Source organism: Neodiprion pinetum, chromosome 4, assembly GCF_021155775.2.
Source record: "Neodiprion pinetum isolate iyNeoPine1 chromosome 4, iyNeoPine1.2, whole genome shotgun sequence".
Lineage (NCBI taxonomy): Eukaryota > Metazoa > Arthropoda > Insecta > Hymenoptera > Diprionidae > Neodiprion > Neodiprion pinetum.
Genome location: NC_060235.2, coordinates 4,534,274 through 4,555,108, shown reverse-complemented (window position 1 = coordinate 4,555,108; position 20,835 = coordinate 4,534,274). Strand labels below are relative to the sequence as shown.

At 42.6% G+C, this 20,835-nt stretch overlaps 1 protein-coding gene across 1 annotated transcript in view; it reads left to right on the top strand.

The window, feature by feature from the left end:
* heca (hdc homolog, cell cycle regulator) overlaps positions 1-20,835 on the top strand; it is a 153,033-nt gene that overhangs the window by 113,581 nt on the left and 18,617 nt on the right. The gene's annotated exons all lie outside the window — the stretch shown is intronic.

Genomic DNA, 20,835 nt, shown 5'->3' with positions numbered 1-20,835 from the left:
GTTGCACCATTCTACAAACAGGTAACTACTCGTTTACCTCTGTCAGGGTTTATACTAATACCTGTTTATGATACTTGTCGTAAACATTTCGAATTAAATAAATTAATAAATAAATAAGTAAACAAATATTGTCGTACTAATTAATTCTTCTTAAAATGCATTCATTCGCCGTTGCTTCTTCCCTTCCGTTTCTTCGACCATAACTGTGATTGAAACGGAAAAGGAAAAGAAAAAAAAAAAAGAACGAGTTTGACGATGGTTAATTTGAAAATGTTTCAATCACCGTGGCTTTTAATTTTCCACGGAGAGCAAAGCGCGGCCCTTAATACCGGCTCTTAGCCCCTTTACCGTCTCGTTGATGCGCAGCTATCATCCCTTAGAACCAAGACCCTTCCGCAACGTCTCCCTTCATAACCCACCGAGAGACTCGAGCGAGTGAGTGAATGCGAGAGAAGTTTGAGGTTCCGCCGCAGGCCTCTCTCTTCTCTCTTCTTTTCTCTCCCTCCACCATTCCTTGTTTTCCCTCCTCCGCATATGCATGCATTACCCTCCAACGACGTTCGTCTCTCTTTCCTCCTCGACGCGTATATATGTATATATATATACACCTATACACAGGAGATGCCGCGCGATTTATTAACGTTCTCTACGTTTGCTTCTCCGTATATGATGATGTTAACAGAGGACTCGAAAATTGTTGTTATCACTCGCTCTCTCACTCAAGAGCTTCGGCTCGCCGACTTGACCCAGCCAATCCCTGCGGAACCCTTTTCTACCTTCGCTAATTAGACCGGGTCCAGATGGAACCGCGTTTCAGGTTTGTGGTTCAATTTTACGAGGTTTGAAGTGCCGTTCGTCATGCCGGAGCAACGAAACACTGACGAACGGTGCAACAATCTCTGTTATCAAGTTTTACGATATATGTACTTCAAAGGATTTACAATTTCGAAATACAATTGGCATGGTTTTGTTTGTATCGATGAATTTATTTATCGCTGGAAAAATTATCGAGACATTAACGTTACGGATTTAAATTCTGGTCAGTTTAAAAAAAAAATAAATAAAAAAATTTTTCTTGTACGGATCACGTCGTCGAAACTTCTTTTCTCTTACGATATTTCGATTTTTCCTAATTTAATTCACTTTGATTCGCGATTTTTAACGAATCTTGCCCCGCTGTTGTTCAAGAAAGATTGTCTGAATAATTTAGAGAGCGCGATTCAAAGGATAATTGTTGAGTTGCAAAAATTTCATTGCAAGCTATTATTTAAAAATTTAGAAAGTAATCAAAATATTTTGCGAATGAACAGACGAACATATTGTACAATATAAATGATTGATATTGGCGATCTTACGATGATCGTAGACTCGTTAATTGATTTCGAAACGAATACAGAGTTAATCAGCTAAACGATTCGGACTTTGAGTAACTTGCTAGAACTGGGAAAATGTCAGGAAAAACTGTATCCCTCAGGTCCTGAAAAAAAAAATCCGTAAATGTCGTTGTAATTTTTTTCCAAAAAATTTTCACAACCGTCATAAAATTGTCGGTGTAAAATTTTATCGCCGCGTTGAAAATCACAGTCGCGTAGGTAGGTATTGTTAATTTAGGCAATTAGTCAGCGAGTCAACCACCCACCGATATCTCTCAAACTCGAAATCTACCTTCACCGTTACCGTCTTGTAACAGCGCAGTGTAAACACCCTGGTATAAGGCGGGTCGAGGGGGCGGGAGGGGGCGAAAGCAAGCGGGGCAAGTAACGGGTAATTTCAAACTTCACGGATCGGAAAGCACGGGTCCTCGATCGGTAATAAGATTGGGATCGGGAAGTACAAACAGCGCTGCTGCCAGAGTCCTCTAGGGTACTTTAACACGAACTATAAATATCTACAATGATTCGCTTGCTGCTGTTGCCTTCTATTCGTAACGCGGCGTCTAACGCAACTCATCCAGTCGGGTGAGCAGCTTGAATTTTGGCTAAGAATTCACGCCCGAGTTGACTGGAGCCACGCAGCATCAACGGCAGAATATGGGAGACACACCCGGAGCTTATTCCCTCCATCCTCATCCAACCCCCGTAGACGCTTTATGGTCTATCTATATTTTATGCCCATCCACTTGTGCCGGCGTTGTGCTTGCAAGAGACAATAAAGAGCTACTACACTCGCTGCCTAGACCACCGTTTTCTTCAGGTATGTGTTTTCCCGAAATTCTCGAACAATAACGGTCGCTTTCTGGAAACGACGCGTGCAGAAACCGCGAAATGTTTTTCTTACTCGTGCGGAAAGTCCAAGGTTGAGGGGAGCTTTTTGCGCGTCAGTTTTCGGTACGGTTCAATCATAATCGTCTAACCACGTAAAGCTCGCACGTTGAAGGGATAAATAAGAATTGGCGAAAAACGATTTTCAAATTTTCGATTGACTTGGAGTGATTTTTTTTTTTTTTTTTTTTAGTTTTTTTTTAAACATACTTTTCGATTAGAATGTATGAAACAATTGGTCTAAGCTCTACTACTAACTAATGAAGCGAATAAACAGACAGCGAAATTAAGAGATGAAGACAGATTCGTGTTTACGGTACAAAGTTTAAAGCAATTTTTTTTTATCTTTTATTTTTTTTTTTTTTTTTTATCACAGTATTCATTTGGTAACATTCGATAGTTACAAAGCGTTTTTTTAATGAGGCTGAAGTTAGTAACGTTATAGTAATGAATCAACGTTTCGAAAAATCGTTATTTCACAGTTGCAGGAATGTCAGTGATTCGGTAAATTATAAAAAGGAAAAACGTGTGTCTTCGTGTTTTGAAAACTTGACCACTTCAAAGTCACTATAAACTTGCAGAATAGCAATTTTTTCTCCCAACGTTTCGTTACGTTAACGTTTAACGACTTCAGACTCACCGTTTTTTTTTTTTTTTTTATCCACGATGACTGGTAGATCAGACAGGGGGCCGGGGGGGAGGGGCGTTTATTTCACCCTTTATAACAATATATTGTCATAACACTGGATACTGGACGAGTCATTTAAGCCATGGCTTATATACCTGTATTTTATACCTACAACAAAAAAATTTGCCGCTGAAGCATCCTTTACCTCTTTTTTTTTTTTTTTTTTCTCCCCTTTCTACTCACCGGCTCTCTCGGAAATCTTTTCGCCTCTTTTTATCGTCCGTTAGTTTCTTCTTCTTTTTTCGACATTCTGTCGTTTCTTTTCTCATCTCTCTTATCGCGAATATCATGGTGGTTGAACACCTCCGACCATGAAGCTGCTAACTTTTATACAGACTAGAAACGTAATGTTCTTCCTCAAGTAAATGGCGGAATGAATTGATAAAGGTCCCTTAAAATCGTCTAGCAACGTCGACGAGATTAGGGCATACTGAACAATTCGCTTGTTCCTTTTTTTTTTCTCTTTTTTTTCTCTTTTTTCTTCCCCACACTTACAACCTTTTATTTTTAAACACCGAAGTACGCGGGTGGGAGTCAAAACTTGGAACGGTCGATGTATCGAAATATTCAAAAACTGTGTGAGAAAATAAAACTAAGGAAAGATGAATTGTTCGAAATGTTGATTTTCAAAAATTTCACTGATTAGAATTTGAATGACTGGTAATCAGTGACACTTTCAAGCAGAGGTATCAACATATCGAACAATTCATCTTTCGTTATTTTACTTCTGTTTGTTTGAAATTTCTATATATATCGGCCATTCGAAATATTGACCCTTTGCCAAGTTTTAACCCCCCCCCCCCTCCCAACGAAGAAAGTTGAGAACGCTGCTTGCTTACGGGGGTTATGATAATGTTGAAGGTTTACCGCAATCCTCTATCCCTCCCCCATCCACTCGGTCTGGCTTTCTATTTACGATGTCTTTGCCCCCTCGGTTCTCTTTTCGTCTTATTTTATTTTTAATTTTTTTTTTTTTTTTTTTTGACTCAACCCCATCCCTTCGGTACGGTCGAATTCCGCTTGAAATTCCGGTCTACGTGATAAAATATTATACAGAAAAATGCGACGCCCGGTGCTGTGTAATATAATGCGCGGGGCATAGTGCTGGGAATGAAACAAAAAGAAGCCAATAATGCTCGGGGAAAAAGTTGCCAGCGAATGAATGACTCTCCAGTTTCGCATCAAGACTCGCAATACGAGCATTTTACGTCCGTCGTAATACCTCCCCCCTCCCCCCCGCCCCTTTCTCTCCGCCATCCCCCGACAACAACGAAGACGAAGACTATGCGCCGTATGTCGCAAAAATTGCACCCAGGTTGATATTATTTCGCCACTTTTCACATGCGGTAAGTTTATTTATTTTTATTTTTCGTTCGTCCGTCCGTTCAACCTGTAGAAGTAAGAGAGAGAGAGAGAGCGACAGAGAGAGATCCGTTTTTACTACTCGAGTGAATAATTTTTTTGCTCAACATTTTATTACTTTACTTTCTGCATACTTCGGGCAATATTGAAAATTGCTAAAAGGTGGCGGTGATGAACAATCTGTAACGTTTGATTAACTGATTCGGACGCGTCTTACGACGTTGCCAAGTATTCGTTCTTCAACTTTTTACTCATTTGGCAGTCAGCTTTCTTCTTGGCTGCACGCACGCCATTCTGTCGTATCTTCTCGTTTATTTTTTTACCTTGCACTTTGCTGCGAAGTTCAGTGCCCCAGAAATTTATTTCCATTAACCTAGTTGGTAATTTTATACGCGATGCGGCTGCGAAATAGTCGGGAAGAAAATCGCACGTCAAGTATTTACTATATATATATATATATGTATAGTCGAGTCCCTTGGATATTTAAGTTTGGTTTATTTGGTATGGCAGGTGAAGGCGAAATAAGAGAGGAAATTAATTTCTAGGGAGGTTGGATCGTTTTTTCAGGTTTTAAATTTTGCCAAAGTGGATGAACATACAAACGAACCAACTATTATCGGATGCTGTACAAAAGAGAAGTACGGGATGGAATTAAATTAAAGAAATACGCGAAGCCGGCAGCTCTTAAAGGAACGTGAATTTCTATTTCGAGTATTCAAATTCAATTATCCGTGCAAAGAGCTAACAATAACATTTGATAAAAAAGAAACACCCTATACGTATAATATGGGAATTCTATCTTTCTCTCTTCTTATAAAACTTGAAAATTTCAATCCCTCGTGGTTGAATTGGATGTATAATATCATCGTAGAAAGTTGGTTGTAACGTATATTATACGTCGTTTCATCTGCTTGCTTTTAATTAATACATTTTTTTTTCTCCTCTCTTTCTTATTTGTTACGTTACATAGAAGCGAGTCTAGCATCTTCCTCCCCCTCGTCTCTGGATTATCGGACTTTCTAACCCGTGTTGATTTTTCATTTCGGATATAAGTAGGTATACGCTTTGCACTTTTCGACGTCTCTCTCTCCCTCTCTCTCTCTCACTCTCCCTCTCCGGTTACACGTTATTCAAATATTTAAGTCCTTTACTCAAGAAAGAGAAACAGAGAGAAAGAGAGAGAGAGGATAAGGAGAGTTCTCGGTGTATACTTAAAACAACCTTTACAAAGGATAAACTTTGCACGGGTATTGATGCTGCTGCGGAGGCGGAGGTCCTTTGTCAAAATTATTCCTTCATCCAGTCTCCGCCTCTCTGTGTATAACAACATTATATATATATATATACGAGTATATATATATATATGTGTATGAAACATTGCGAAAATGGAGTTAAAAGAAAACTGAGGAGAACGCATTTGCCCGTCGTCACTCGTTGAAATCTTTTCTGTCGAGACCAGGAACTCACATATTGTAACGTCGTCGTCGACGTCGTCGTCGTCTTTGGTCGAGTCACCCTGTGTCTGCAGGCTTTATTTATTCTTATTTATGCCATCCATCGCTCAGCAGTGATGCTGCCGGCGGGTAAGGAAAGGAGGAATCAAATATTCATTCGCGTCGACGAAGACGACGCGTGTCTCGCTTCAAACGTATATTATACACGTATATACGTACATACATGTATGTATTTATATATATGTATATACACATGTATATGCATGCATCGGAGATATGACGAGAGATTTCTCACGATCAAGACACGCCTTGAAGAGGAGGCCGCCAGGACCACCCCAAGATCTATCTTACTTCTTTGTCGTACGTGCGTTATTTATAAATATATACGAATCGGATGCCAGGGTAAACACGATTTTTATTCAATCACCTGCACTGAGAGAAATTTTTTGTTCCGGTTACCGCTCGGTCCTTAACTATTTTCATTTTTTACCACAATCGAATAATACAGTTCTAGGTAGAAAATGAAAATTACTTTTCTAGCTCTTACCGGAAAGTCTGGTATCCGTTACTGTTCTTTCTCATTACGATCGCTGTTGCTATATTTTCTTGCTACTGTTGCGATAATTTAATGCTCGTGCAACGATAAATCGACGTTAAAGCCTTGTTTGACTAAAAAAGTTGAGTAAACCGAACAAACTGACTTTGCGTTGCAATAACCAAAAAAGGATCGACGATGGCGCGAAATGGTTGGGCGTACCTAGTTTTTCGTAATTCCAACGATATTCAGTTTTTTTTTTTTTTTTTAACGATACCTGTTTCACTCAATTTTTCTACTTACTCTAAAAAATGAAATTCTTCTCGGTGTGATTCGTTTCCTCGGGCGTGTTTCGGATGTTTGACTTTTTTATTGGACAAAAATTGAGCGAGAAAGTGAGATAACCGCGAGATTGTTTCTTGAATTCATCTCTTGACAATTTTTTTTATTTTATTTTTTCTATCAATGATTTTACTGCAGTCATTTTATCTATGAATCGTTCTTACCGAGAGGGGGAACGAATGGAAATTAAGTAAAGTTGAGAGACACAGATGGAAAAAAAAAAAAAAAACGTTTGCCAAGATTATTTATTGAAAATTATTCTTTTTTCAATTTGTTCTTATTTTGTCTCATAAATAAGAACAAGAAGGAAATGAGAATGATAAAATTTGTATGTCGCGTCGTTGGCGAATAGAAATAATCCATCTTTGTTCGCTCCCCCTTCCTCTCTTTTTCTCTCTCTTTTTTTTCCTTCATCCCGTTTCTCCTCCACGAGAAATTTATAAAGTAACTTGAGCGGTCATAATTGCTACCCTTAATCCACCCTTAAATATATTTTTAATCTCCGATACCGTGCGGAGTACCTTCCAATTTTCTTCTTTCCGGCTGGGCGAGGCGGAAGGAAACGGCGGGTCCTCGAGGTCCTTGCTGGGGGGGGGGGGGGGGAAGGATTCTCTTCGTCTCCCTGTTGACTTCTTCATTATTTTCCATTACCCGAACTGCTATCTAATTCCGCGGAAATCCGATATTGCGGCAGAGAGATCATTTCATTAATACGACTCAATAACGAAGTTACACATTTACTACGTCTCTGTATTTACCAATTTACTTCTCAAAAGTTGATGATTCGTCGGGCTTTCGATCTTGGGCAAAAACTAAAGATCAAAAAATAAAGGAGGATAAAAAAAAAAATAAAAAAAATTAATAAAATAAAAATGAATAAAAATAAAAAAATAAAAAATTCCGAAATCCTACAGCGAATCAATTTTCAGACAAGAGTTAACAACGTGCCGCGCCGCGTACAATCCGTGCAACGCCATCGTCGTCGCCATTAACGATTCAGTGCCAAGTCTCTACGTGGAAAGACTAACGCACCGTAATCTAAACTGCATAGCCAGGGCTGCCGCATCAATTTCTCTTCTCCGATGCCATTCGCCTCCCCGTATGTATCAGGCCAGCGATTGACGACGTTGCCCTGAACCCGAGACCTTGGAGAGAGAGGAGCTTTGCACTCCGCTTAATATCACATGACGTGTGCAATTTGCAAACATTTCGCAATATCAAGCGTCGATGATCGCTTTCACGGGCTGCATTTATTCTCTCGCGTCGTTAAACGCCCCCGAGAGTAAATAATCTCAACGTTCAACGGTATTATCGCTGATAAACGTATTATCCGTATCGATAAATTTCAAATTTCGATTCTTCGGTACCCACGAATGCTTTTTCAGCCTGTTTATTATTTTACATGTTGTACGTATTCCACTAGCGATTTTGCATAAAGTATCGAAGGAAATTATTGTCAGTATATATATGTCAGGGTTCAAATTTGACGCGAATTGGTGTATCAGAGGGGAAAAAAATACGGCCGCTGATCAGGAGTAAGCGGAAAATGAAAATTAATTGACAAAATTTCGGTCGAGCTTTTTCTTTTTTGTTATGGTTTGGGTGAACGTACAACCTTTAATTCCATTTGGTACTTTTCTCTACAGTTTTGTCGTTGCCTTATGCGGAATTGAATAATCCGATATTGCGACGGAGAGGAGAGAGAAAGTAGCTAGCTATTTACGGAAGTGTGGCAAATGTGGCAAATGTGGCAAATGTGGGAAACATCGTCGTCCCCCGTAGAATCGTATAAACGAAGCTGCCAGCAACCCCGCGTTCCCATTTTCTCCCGGGAATTTGAACGCTGTGTTGTACGGCGTGCAGGGTTGCGAGAGAAAGAGAGAGAGAGAGACTGACGAGCATACAGCCTCCGAAGGATTATAATTAATAAAATATCAACGTTAAGTGCAGCCAAAGCTTCTTAACCAAAGAGCCCTTAGGCGCGCGCTACTCTCTCATCGTTGAGTCGAGTAAGAGCTGTGGAGAGTTGTTGTAGCTCTTATACGGTACTGCCGAATAAATTAATTGTCACTCGAACGATGCCCCCGCCGCCACCCCCGCGGCTCCGTTGCTTCGATCCACTTCTCTCAGATTTCACAGGCCTCGTGCTTTTGCCAATTTAATCGGTACTTTGCGATCGGCTAGACATCGGATTAGTTGGCGAGGTTGGTGAAAGATGAAAAAATTAAAAGATGAAAAGAATTGAACGAAGTTTGAACGGAGAAGGGGATGAAAAAAAAAGTCGGGAGGCGAAGATTTTGCCAGACGGTTGTCAAGGAGTTAATTTAGGTAATTTCTTTCTTTTCTTCTTTGCCTTTTTTTTTTTTTTTTTGCCCCTTCCCTCGACTCTCGACGTTTCAGCTTTCACGAGGGATGTGTATGAAAATCAAATCGCGAAAAAGACTCTTTGCGTCAGGTGCTCTGACAAAGAGATGATTTTTTGGCCTTTTGGTTACTTTCTTTTCTTTTCTTTTTTTTTTATTTTACCCCCATTTCGCGGTCATAACGTATTCCGTCTATCCTTAATACGGCTGTCACTTTTGCCTACTGGAGCCGAGGGTCGGAGAGTCGTTGACGACACACGCGCGGGGTATCATCGAGTTGATAAAAATAAGAAATATATTTGCCCCTTGACGAGGAGAGAGAGAGAGAGAGAGAGAGAGAGAGAGAGAGAGAGAGAGAGAGAGAGAGAGAGAGAGAGAGAGAGAGAGAGAGAGAGAGAGAGAGAGAGAGAGAGAGAGAGAGAGAGAGAGAGAGAGAGAGAGAGAGAGAGAGAGAGAGAGAGAGAGAGAGAGAGAGAGAGAGAGAGAAGAAGGAGAATAAAGAAACTACGACGACGACGTGTGTAATCCCTGAATCTTGACTTTGACGTACGTGCCGGGGGTTGCGTGCATCTCTTATTTATGTCGACGGGAGTAAGTATAAGACCGAAGAAGATTGAGGAAAGAGGGGCGGGAGAGACTCGCGAAAATTCGATGCATGCGCTTTTTCGCTCGAAGAAGAATTATTATGGGATGATGAAAAATCTTGGAAATCTAGTACGCGAGAGAGGAGATCCTTCTCTCTCTCTCTCTCTCTCTCTCTCTCTCTCTCTCTCTCTCTCTCTCTCTCTCTTTTCTCCTTTGAAGACCCCCGACGAACGGGAAAAGCTTTCACAATGAAAATTATTACGAGATAGATAAGTCGAGGAGAAATCAAAAGCTGTCTGAAACCCTTCGAAACTTCGAGTTGAAAATTTGAACGTATTATACGTACAGATTTTTCGATCTTCTCTATTGAAAATAGTCAACTTTTTATCCAGCTTTCATTGCCGTGGTCAGGAGCAATTCGCTACGATTCAAACAGTAACGTTTCCATTTCTCGTTAATTTTTCGAGAGCTTTTTTTGTTTATTTTCTTTTCTTCGCCGATACACTCCGACAACAAACATCGATGATATTTTGTCATCGAGTTACGTTTTGCAGGCGCGACGGCGTCCCAGATAATATAACCAAATTTTGCGAATGGCGTCGTATAAGCCAAGCTGAGAGAGAGAGAGACGGACCAACGCGCCTTTGTCTCACTCGACAAATTTATGCAAAGCGGGATTCAATCCGATTTCCCCGGCTAACGCCGGTTCTCCCCGTCTCAACCCTCCCCCACCGTTGAGTGTCTCTCCATCGGCTCGTTTCGTCGTTGTAATTTAGCTGACAGCCACTTACTCGTAGTTCCGATACAAACATACCACTACCCCCGTCATCCCCCCCTGGACCAACTCTCGCTATACGAAGACACCACTCGCGCTAACGCATATTGCTCGGCGAGATTAGGCAAAGCGTCTGTTGCGAGAGTGTAAAGAGAGAGAGGAGAGAGAGAGAGAGAGAGGAAGGGTGGGTCGAGGAAGGGTGAGGGGGGAAGAGGAGGGAAAAACGAGACGTTTTCTTAATTTGTCTCTTTTTTTTCTCTCTCTTTCTCTCTACCCGACTCCTGAATTTTCAGACAAATTATTCCGAGACGAGATCAAAAAGAAGAAGAAGAAGAAGAAGACGAAGAAGAAGAAGACGGAGGTGGGGAAACCTAGCCGAGTAATATAATATTTATTTCAAGTGGCGGGGTTGCAGGTATTGCTTTGAATCCCCGTTCATTCCTGGGCGTCGCGACGTCGACGTCGTCGTTCGTTTTGCCGTAGGGAATTAGCCGGGCTGCTTGCTGTCCTTGGTGTTTGTAGGAGGTAGTAGTAATGCAGGATGCGCCCTTAAACCACCTACGCAGAGGTTATGAGAGAGTGAACACGTCGTGGGTGGGGGGTGGAGGGAGGGCGCTTACAGGAGGTTTCGGGTTCAAGAGGCGTAAATTATTACCACCTCGGGCAGAAGCATTTGCGAAATTAGCTTCGGACAAAAAGCTATTAATTTAAATATCACTCTGCAGGTTGTACGCGCCCTCTGTCATTCCCTATATATCTCTCTCTCTCTCTCTCTTGCTCTCTTGCTCTCTCGTTCTCTCACATTATATTTCTTCGGCTATCCCATTTTAGGAATGAAATTTGGCAAATTGCACGGGTCACAGTGCCCGGCAAACCGCTCTTGATAAATATATTAAAACTTTCGAGGGATAGTTACTCTCTCGGATCAATTTGATGCGGATAAGTCGAGAGTACGGAGAAGAAAGGGTAAGACGATCGGACGATGAGATAAATGAGAGTAAAACGTTGTAAAGAACTTGGGCCAAGTTGAGATATATTTGTCATATTACGAAAGTTCGCTCTCCGGACAAGGTAAATATCTTATATTACCCGATTCCGGGTAATGTTGGCATTCCGCTCCGTGGAATCAATATCGACTGGATAAATTTTAAAAGGAAGAAAAATTCGTACGGACGTTCAGTTACATGCGTATGTTACGTTTATTGCCATTTCCATCGCCGTTAATAATAACTGTATATGTACCGTACACGTGAAAGACGTTGAAGTTCAACTTCTGTTTTTGTGTTTAAAATCCAAATTTCCACTCGGAGCATGGTTAGCGGATAAAACACCAAGTACCGCGGCATTATTGTTGACTCGACGCGAGGGTAATCCGTCGACTGATCCACCCTCGAAATATCCTCCAAACTCCGTACACGCCAAGTCCATTTCTTCTCTAATTTCAAAAATCCATCCGATGAAAAAGAGGATCAAGTTGTATCCCTGGGGTGGATTCACTTGTTGCCGTTCGTTCTTCGCAGGTTTTTTCTTTTCTTTTTTTTTTTTTTTTTTTACCAGGATCTTGTGGCCAAAGAAAAAGAATAAAGGACCGTTGGACCGGCTCGATATTCTTCGTACAATTGAAATTTAGACTGAACGTCATAACGAGATGACGATGAATAGGTAAGAACTTGAATTATTGTTCAGAACTTTGATCCGTTGTATAAAAAAATTCTTCATTTCACCTTTTCTAATCGGAATCAGTTTCCAATATTCAATTTCTCGTCCATCTTCCTGCGTAAATTCACTTGTCATTTGTTACTTGAGATTTTTGATGTCTTGACAGAGTTCCAAGGCGACGTAAGCGCAAAGAACTGATGGGCTAGGTCAATATTTGATATGATTTAAATTTGGACCGATCGTCACGATCAGATGACAGATAGCCAGTCGGAAGTTTGATCATAGGAAAGCTTGATCCAACACCCGGAGCATTTTTCTTGTACTCACTCGACTTTTCTACCGTAAGCGCGTTCTCTTTCAAATTCCGTATTCAACTCCTCGTTACGTGCTCCGAACATTGGCCAGCCAGTGAACTTCCGACTTTAGGTTATCTCGCACGTCACACGCTTACAGAGAAAGCCGATATAATTAAAACGTTTACGACCTGGAGGAAGGAGTGCCGGGTAGACGGGGTTTCTGGTGTACGCTACAGTAGTTGCCGGGTGGCAGCGGCTAGACGAGAGGTGGTTCAGGACGTTGGAATGGCACATGAACCACCCTGCCGACAAGAAGCCAGCCACAGCCCATCGTCTATTGTTTTGTGCAACATTGTGTGCCTTGCTCCCCTGGGATATCCGGAGAAGGGATGGGGTGAAACAGGAGGAAGAGCTGTAATACCTGAACGTTGACTCCCGCCGTCTTGTTGGCTTGTGACTTCCTCTCTCCTTACTACCTCAACCTTGGGATTTCACCGGAGAGGTTGAAACGTCGGTGAACTCCCGAGTGCGTCTGTACTTGCAACTTTGTTTTTCCTTGGGGTGGGGAAATCCGTCCATTTTCTGGATACTTGACGGAGCGCGGAGCTTGGAGGTAGAGCTAATTAACCAACCTCAAAGGAAAATCAAAACGCATCCGAAACCAGCAGCTGTTCAGGTTAAAATCAACGCTCTTTCAACACCCCTTTACTCCGGCACTGTGACATCATCACCTCGTCGTGTATCCTCTCCTTTGGCTTCCTCCTCGTCTGATCCAACGCGTAATCTGGATCGTCGTCTGATCCGACTTAACCCCCTGACCCTCACCCGCTCTCAATCTTTCTCATATTCGGGCTCCGGATCATCGACGAACGCCGGTGATAATCCGTGATGCTAAACGGGTACTGTATCATACTTGGATCGAAGGTGTAAGCTCTCTGCGTACGAATGATTTTAACCTGAACATTTGATCACCATTGGCGCAGATCGATCGCATCTTAGACTACTATGAAAATGTAGTCGCGGAATTTTTGTCGTTAGTTTGGGGTACGGAATGGTATAAGGGAAGGTTAGACAAAGGAAGGCTGCTCTATGATCTATACGGTCTTACCCTTTAACACCATAGCGTTAACGCTATTCTTAACCTCTTCGACGGTGCGTGGTTGATTTATAGGGTCAGCCTCGCAGCAGGGCTACACTTGGTTCGTAAACCGTGACACGCACGAATGATCGCATGCAAAACGGCGACGCCGACCGTTTGGCGTTTCCACCAAGAGGGTGGTAAGAAATAGAATATGAAGAAGAAGAAGAAGAAGAAGAAAAAAATTATTCCGGTGTATCAGGAAGTGGCATCCCGTGGCGTGAGTGAAAAAGAGAGACGGGGGGAATCTGAAATAGGGTTTGGTTTCCACTTCGGGGTGCGACCCCGTATCGAAAAAGAGTCTTGTTTCCACTAATTTTTTTTACTTTACTCCTTTTTGTTTTTTCGTTCTTTTGTCTTGGATAGGACGTTTTTCAGGGCACGAATCGCGACGATAAGCGCCACCGTTAAACCGATAAGTTTTATTTTTAGATTTTTACGATTCGAAGAACAAAGATTGCCCGAATCTGTAGGGTCGTTAACCATCGCGTCTCACAGGTAGCTTCTACGCAGAATCATTTCAAAGGTTTATCGCCAAATTTTAACGAGGGGGTTTTTTTTATTTCTCTCTCTCTCTCTCTCTCTCTCTCTTTCTTTCTTTCTTCCTTCCAAGGTTACGACTCACCGATAGCAGGAAGCTGTTGCTACACCGATTTCTCCAATGACCCGTGGAGACGAGATAGTAACGATCCTTCGACCGTCCCGCATTCTTGCAACAGTCAGAGTCTCGAGTAGGCATGTAACTCGCGCGCGTGTGTCTATCTCCCTTTTTTCACTTTCATCATTCTCCTACGTTTTTATCCGACGCCCTTTCCCAATTTTACGGTGTTACACTCGTCTACCCTCTCGCAGAGCCAGAGTGACCGCGTGGGGATATTCAGTGAAATAAAAAAAAATATATATCCCGGGGGTTTATAGTTGCTGCATTAAAAGTTCGAAATTGCGCAGCGGGAGAAGGACGACGAAAATAAAAGTGAAGATTCACTACCGATCGCTGATAATTCTTTTTATTTTCTTCGTTGTAGCCTATTTTTTTTTTCCCCCCATCACCGCCCCAGAGGTATTTGAAGGGATATGTATGTATATCGATACCAGATAGAGAAAGGGAGAAAGATAAAGAGTGAGCTCTCTTTGAAGTTTACGGTATGAACAGCGGAATTGTGGGTATTGGAAAAAACCTTGGGTAGGTTTTTCTTTTTTTTTTTCATCCTCTTTAATTTTGATTCCTTTAATTAACTGTCCGTCCACCATCATTCCTTCCACCCGTGTCTCGCTCTCTCCTTCACCGATGCAGCTGGAAAACCGCTTTGAATTTTATTTTCATTTTAACGTCAAATGAAAACCACCATCCCCCGTTCTCTTGCTATCTCTCTTTCTCTTTTTCTCTTTCGGGGTTTTCGGGTCAGTGAACTGGCAACCGTTCGGTGCCGGTGGTGGGCCCTATGCGATATTAAAATGTAAAAAGACCTTTTGAGCTTCTTATATCCCGATTCTGATTATTCGGCGCTTCAGTGCTCTCATTACAAGGGTTACCGCCATCTCGACACAATACATTGCTTGTCTCGTGTAAAGGAAAAAAATTGTGCAGAAAATATAACGCTCAAACGTCTTTGTTCTTCTTCTCCTGCTTCCTCCTCCTCCTCCTCCTCCTCCTCCTCCTCTTCTTCTTCTTCTTCTTCACCTCACAATTTCATGTACCCATAATGTATGACATATATATATATACACATACAAAAATTGAATCGTAATTTCAATTTCCGTACCCTCGACTAGTCACACGCGAAATGGGCAAGGGTTTTCAACGATCCGTGGCAGCCTGACGCGTTCTATTGATTTGACGTCCTCTGGGGGCGCGTGTAGTCGCGAATATACTCATTGTCGGGGAAAAGTGTCTATAAATGCGTATTCACGATACCCTAGGCGTGTGTTACTACGCCGATGATAAATTTGGATTGTTCGTCTCGCTATTGATCAATTTCATTGTACCAATCCTTTCAGCATCGCTGCATTGGTCGAATAAACAAGAATTGAACGCGCAACTTCGATCTCTTTAACGGCTTCGTTAAAAATTTGAACGATTTTAACGATGGAAACCATTCGTGACGAAAGGGAACATTTCAGATTTGATATTATGTCGGTATCGTTGTGGGTACATAGCTGTACATGGATTACTCGCGTTTGACCGAGCGTGAAGTGAACCGATGCGAACATCTTGGTCGTACAAATATATATGTATACACATCTCCCTTTCACAGTGGTAAGGAAAAAGTTCTCTGTTTCGGGGCGAAGGAGCGACGAAAAGCCGTAGGGGAAAGAGGGAATAAGTAGGAAGGCTCGCTTTTCCGCAATATACGCACAGACGTACTTAAACACATGAAAAAAAAAAATTGAAAAAATAAAAGCGTATTAAAAAATATCAGCGCATGCGGTGATGAGCGAAAAAAAAAATCTATCTTAAAACACGGGATTATTATTAAGAAATTTTCATTTCCCTCTCGCCTCAGTCTTATTTCACCCCGGAACGTTTCTAAGGCGATTTTCTACTCGGGATGCGCGCTTTATTTGCAGGGTGAAAGAGGAGGAATAAGACGAGGAAAAAAAAAAAATGGAAAATAAATGAATAGAAAGGCGATTAAAGCGGGTATAATTTCGAAGGAACAAATTTCAAGCAAAGGGGATAATTCGTTCTGTATTAAAAAAAAAAGAAAAAAGAAGAAGAGAAAACGAATTTGCAAATCGAGGGCGTGCAGCACCACTAAACGATAAGTCTGTCTGGTGAAATTTTTCGAAGGGACGCGGAACAGGTCAGAATTGTCAGGTGTCTCTCGTCCGCTCGTGCGAGCCAACAACGTAGGTCGCGTGAGCCCTACAATTATTTTACTACAAGGTACTAAATTAACAACCCTTCCGCGTTGCATAATTAATAGCTTGGGGGAAGAACCGGCGGCGTTGCGTTAGCCGCCAGGCTCGCGTCCACCACCCCCCGGGGCACTACGCCAAATGCAGTATGCGGTACTACGTACGGCCTACCTACCGCAGCGTGTGTCACCCCTGCTGCATGCACCGAACCGTTCGTCAATGTCCGTCGAGCGATCGGGGGACAATCCCGGATTTTGGGACAAGGGGACGTGACTCCGTTCACGGTGAATCAGCGGATTCGCCAGACTGAAATTGCATTCGTTGAATAATCCAACGCTGCGCCCGACAAACCTTATCAAACTTCGAATATCATCGTCACGTGTGTTTGTGTGTGCGTGCATGTGTGTGTGTGTGTGTGTTGGGTCTTGAAGGTAGAGTGGCAGGGAAGGACAAAAAAAAAAAAAAATTAAAAATAGGAAATGTTTCCACCACCACCACCACCACCACCACCACCACCACCACCACCACCACCACCACCCCCTGTTCTTGAGGTTTCAGGTGTCGCCTGCACCGAGCGTACAATAACTTCGAGATGTAAATCAGTTTTGTTTTTTGTTTTTTTCTGCCTTCAACTTTCAGATTACCAGTGTAACAGGATAATAAAAATGTCAGCGTGCGTGACGCGGTACACGTTCGACGTCGTTGCGGCGCCGCGTCCCGAGTAGGATATATTTTTCTTTTCCTTTCCATTCCATTTTCATTTCTTTCTTTTTCTCCCTGTTTTGTTACCCGGTGGTGCAGGACGCAGAGATCGAGTTACGCTGCTGACTGTGCGAGTCCCCGTAGTAACTTCGGTTAACGGAAGCCGCCAAAGAGAACTTTTAAAACTCTTTCTGATATATTGTACCCGCACACGCATACACACACGCTCGCGACGGGATTCCCTCCATTCTTATTTCGCGGTCAGCGAGGCATGCCCCGCGACGTATATATTTTTACCTCCCGAGATATAAATCGGTGATTCAAACGAGTTATGATTGTCCCGACATGTTTACCGAACCGGGTCTAACGCATCGCGGACAAGTTTGTATTTATTACGTAAACGGATCGGACTCGGCGATTTTCGACGCTAAAAGCTCTCTGTGGTAGCTATATACGGTCACAGCGTCTTCGGCGAAAAGGGACAGCCTGGAAATGACAGGAGGGGTCCTTCGACATACGACCTCTTTCTTCCAATGTCCGATAAAAAGATTACTCGATACTCGACCATCCGCCATATTGATATACAAAGCATTTCCGCCGATCGAGAAATGCCCCCGACATCATCCGCTAAATCTATGTACTCTTAAGCCGAAGGACCAGCGGACGACACTTTCAGGCGACTTAGGAGATTCGCTCTTCTCACGGTAAACCGCAATCTTATAGATATATTCGGCAGCCAGCGAGCTCCGTTGCCAGGATTCGGCTCACGGGACCCTTCGGCGATGCTTGGTGGTCGGTTTTCATGCTCCTTGGAGAGGAGAGGAACGTGCGTTTCAGACAGTCGGTTATCCGAGCTTCGGACTCCATGACGAAGGAGGAAAGCTTACCGGCTAGGGTGAGATCCGGGACAAAGTAATTTCGCTCATCCTCTCTAGCTCTCTCTCTCTCTCTCTTTCTCTCTCTCTTTCTCACTGAAATCGAGAGAAGGTCTGGAGAGGAGGACTTGTAGGGTCTTCTCGGAAAATCCGCTTACATCAAAGTCGAAAATGGCCATTTATGCAATTTACAAGAGGGTTTTCGCCGGGTGGATGGAACGGGGAAACACGCTGGCGCTAGATAAAGCCATCGGGAGAAGAGATAAGTTGGTAAAAAGGGTTCACGGTTCACGGTACCTTTCATATTCCCTCTGTAAGCTGGATTAGCCCTGTTGGTTATTCTAATAATTTTACCGTTAAACGTAGCACAAATTTAGCATATCTACTCCCGCTAGTTCGAGCGTCCTTCTTGTTTATCCTTTTCGCAAATTTTACTACCAAAGTGAATTTCTCAGGTTTGCGGAACTCCTTTTAATCCATGACAACGCCAACGATAGTCCTTTCCACGACTAGTCGGCCACGAACAACTGTGACTGTAACGATCCAGCTAAGGCGGGGATAAAATTGAAATCAACGAAAGTGACCCGCGTCGGTAAATCTGTCTACCCTTAGTCGTAAAAATCGATGATAAACCGAGGTGTGTGTGAGAGTGAGTCTGAGTCTGAGTCTGCACGTCCGTTCATGCCCCTTTCAACTCGCCGAAGGATGAGAACAAGAAGAGGTACCAGAGGACCAGAGGACCAGAGGACCATTTGGTGAACGCTCTCTGTTACGGTCGTTTAATGACTCTTTTCTTTTTACTCTTCACGATGTATGTATGTTACGTTACGTTACACACTTCGATTGCCCGGTAGAGTCTCGATGCGTACGTAACATTCATCCTGGAGAAGAAGAAGGAGGAGAAGGAGGAGGATGAGGATGGTCGGATTACTTTTTCGAGTACTTTCGGAGCTCGTAAAGTCCCGCTACCATTTAATCGAATTTCATTTCCCAGCTGGCGTACTTCTAGGGGGCTAGACGATGTCCTCTACCTACGAAATAAAGAAAACCCCGCTACGTCAGCACTGTCAGTAACACCAGGCTCCTATGGCAAAGGAACGCGTCCCTTATTTCCGTAGGACGTTTCAGTCTAAGCTTCACCTGCGCTCCGTCATCCTTGGAGTAGGATGGAGAAGAAATTGCATCCCCCCCTTGCGCCTCTCGTGATTTCTTATCTCCACCTTGTCTCGGAATTTACCGTCTTCGTAATCTCGGTTAGGTGGGTAATTCGAGTTGGTATATTAATCCACCGCCTCGCTCGAGTTTGACGAGATCCCATGTCCGTCTCGTAGAAGAGAGAGAGAGAGAGAGAGAGAGAGAGAGAGAGAGAGAGAGAGAGAGAGATGACGTTGTCCTTACGTAACACCTTCAGCTCATTTCAGTTCATTCGCTGCTCTCCACCCTCTTTCTTCTCTCCCTCCCTTACGGCAATATATAAATATATATTTCTTCCCCTCGCGTGCGAGTAGGTAGAGAATAAACGTGCTGCACTCGGCGAAACCTTGTGTGAATTTTATTTTTTTTTTTTCTTCCATTTTCTCTCTGGATTGTTTTATTTCTCACCCTAACCTTTTGTCATTTTGCATCCTCAACCCGCGCTGGCTCACCAGTATCCCGTTGTTCGGCAATTGTTTTGCCGCTTGTTTTTTTTTTTTTTACTTTTTTTTTAATTGAATTTTATTATTCTTTATTACTACCTAAACTTTTTCATTTTATATTATTGTTTTTCTCTCTCTTTGGTTCGTATATTCGTATTAAACAAAGCTTTGTTACGCGTATAATGTAAATCAGTTGTAAGGATTAAAGAAAATCTCATTACTCTTCATCTTTGTTTTGAATTTTCATTCTTGTTTATTCCTTAGAATTTCTTGAGAGCAAAATTATTCATTTGAACCGTTTATTCCTAACTCTTTTTTTTCTCTCCTCCTCTGCAAACTTCGTCAGCAACTCCGTCTTTGTCATCTTTGAATTACGTGTTCGTTTTACACGCCCGTAATTACCCGACGACCCGTCGTTACACGACCCAGTACCAACCTTATAAATAATAGCTGTTCTTTTAACGATCTTTTTTGTATGCGTGTTAAAGCACATTCTAATCTCTGGATCTCCATCAAAGTTGTGCGCGATACATACGTGGGGGAGAAAATTGGCAAACAGGGGCAAAAAAATCGTCCAGATTATTGTTGACGGAGCTTCGGACACTCGATAACTGATCCAAATCTCACCTGTCGATAACAACTCGTTGCTAACGGATTCCTCGATAATCCTGCGACAGCAAAAAACGGGGAAAAAAAAATAAAAAAAAATAAAAAGAAACTACGAATGGACGCGCAGTAAATTCGGGAGGCTCGTTAACCCGACGAATCGACACCTTCGAGTCAGTCTGAGTGCGCCGTACCAGCGATACACATATGACTTGTTTATTTTTACGTCTAACTCATTTTATGGAACGTAATTCCAGGCCGTAGTTACGCTCCAGATTTAACGGATCACCAAACGTTTATGTCGATCAAAACGACTCCCCCCCCCCGTACCTCAAGATGATCCGGGTCAGCAATGAATGTTCTTTCCAATTCATCAAGGATACCACAAGGATCATAAAATGTTGCAGAGATCGTAGGAGGAGGAAAAGTAGATCGAATGGTGTCTCGTTCACACCGTTTCCCTCTTCCATTCTCTTTGTCGAGTGCACGAAACGGCTTCTAAACCCCGCAGACGACGTCGACGTCGACGACGACAAGGAGGAGCCACTTCCGGCAACTCCTTAGTAATAGGAAGTACCTCGTCGGTTTAATATCGTAGTAGCTGCTGTACAACTTCTCCTTTTGAGGGTCGCTAGCTAAAAGCCAAGAGTTTCTTCTCAGCCCGCGGTATAGTGTATGGGATGAAACGGAAATTGCGA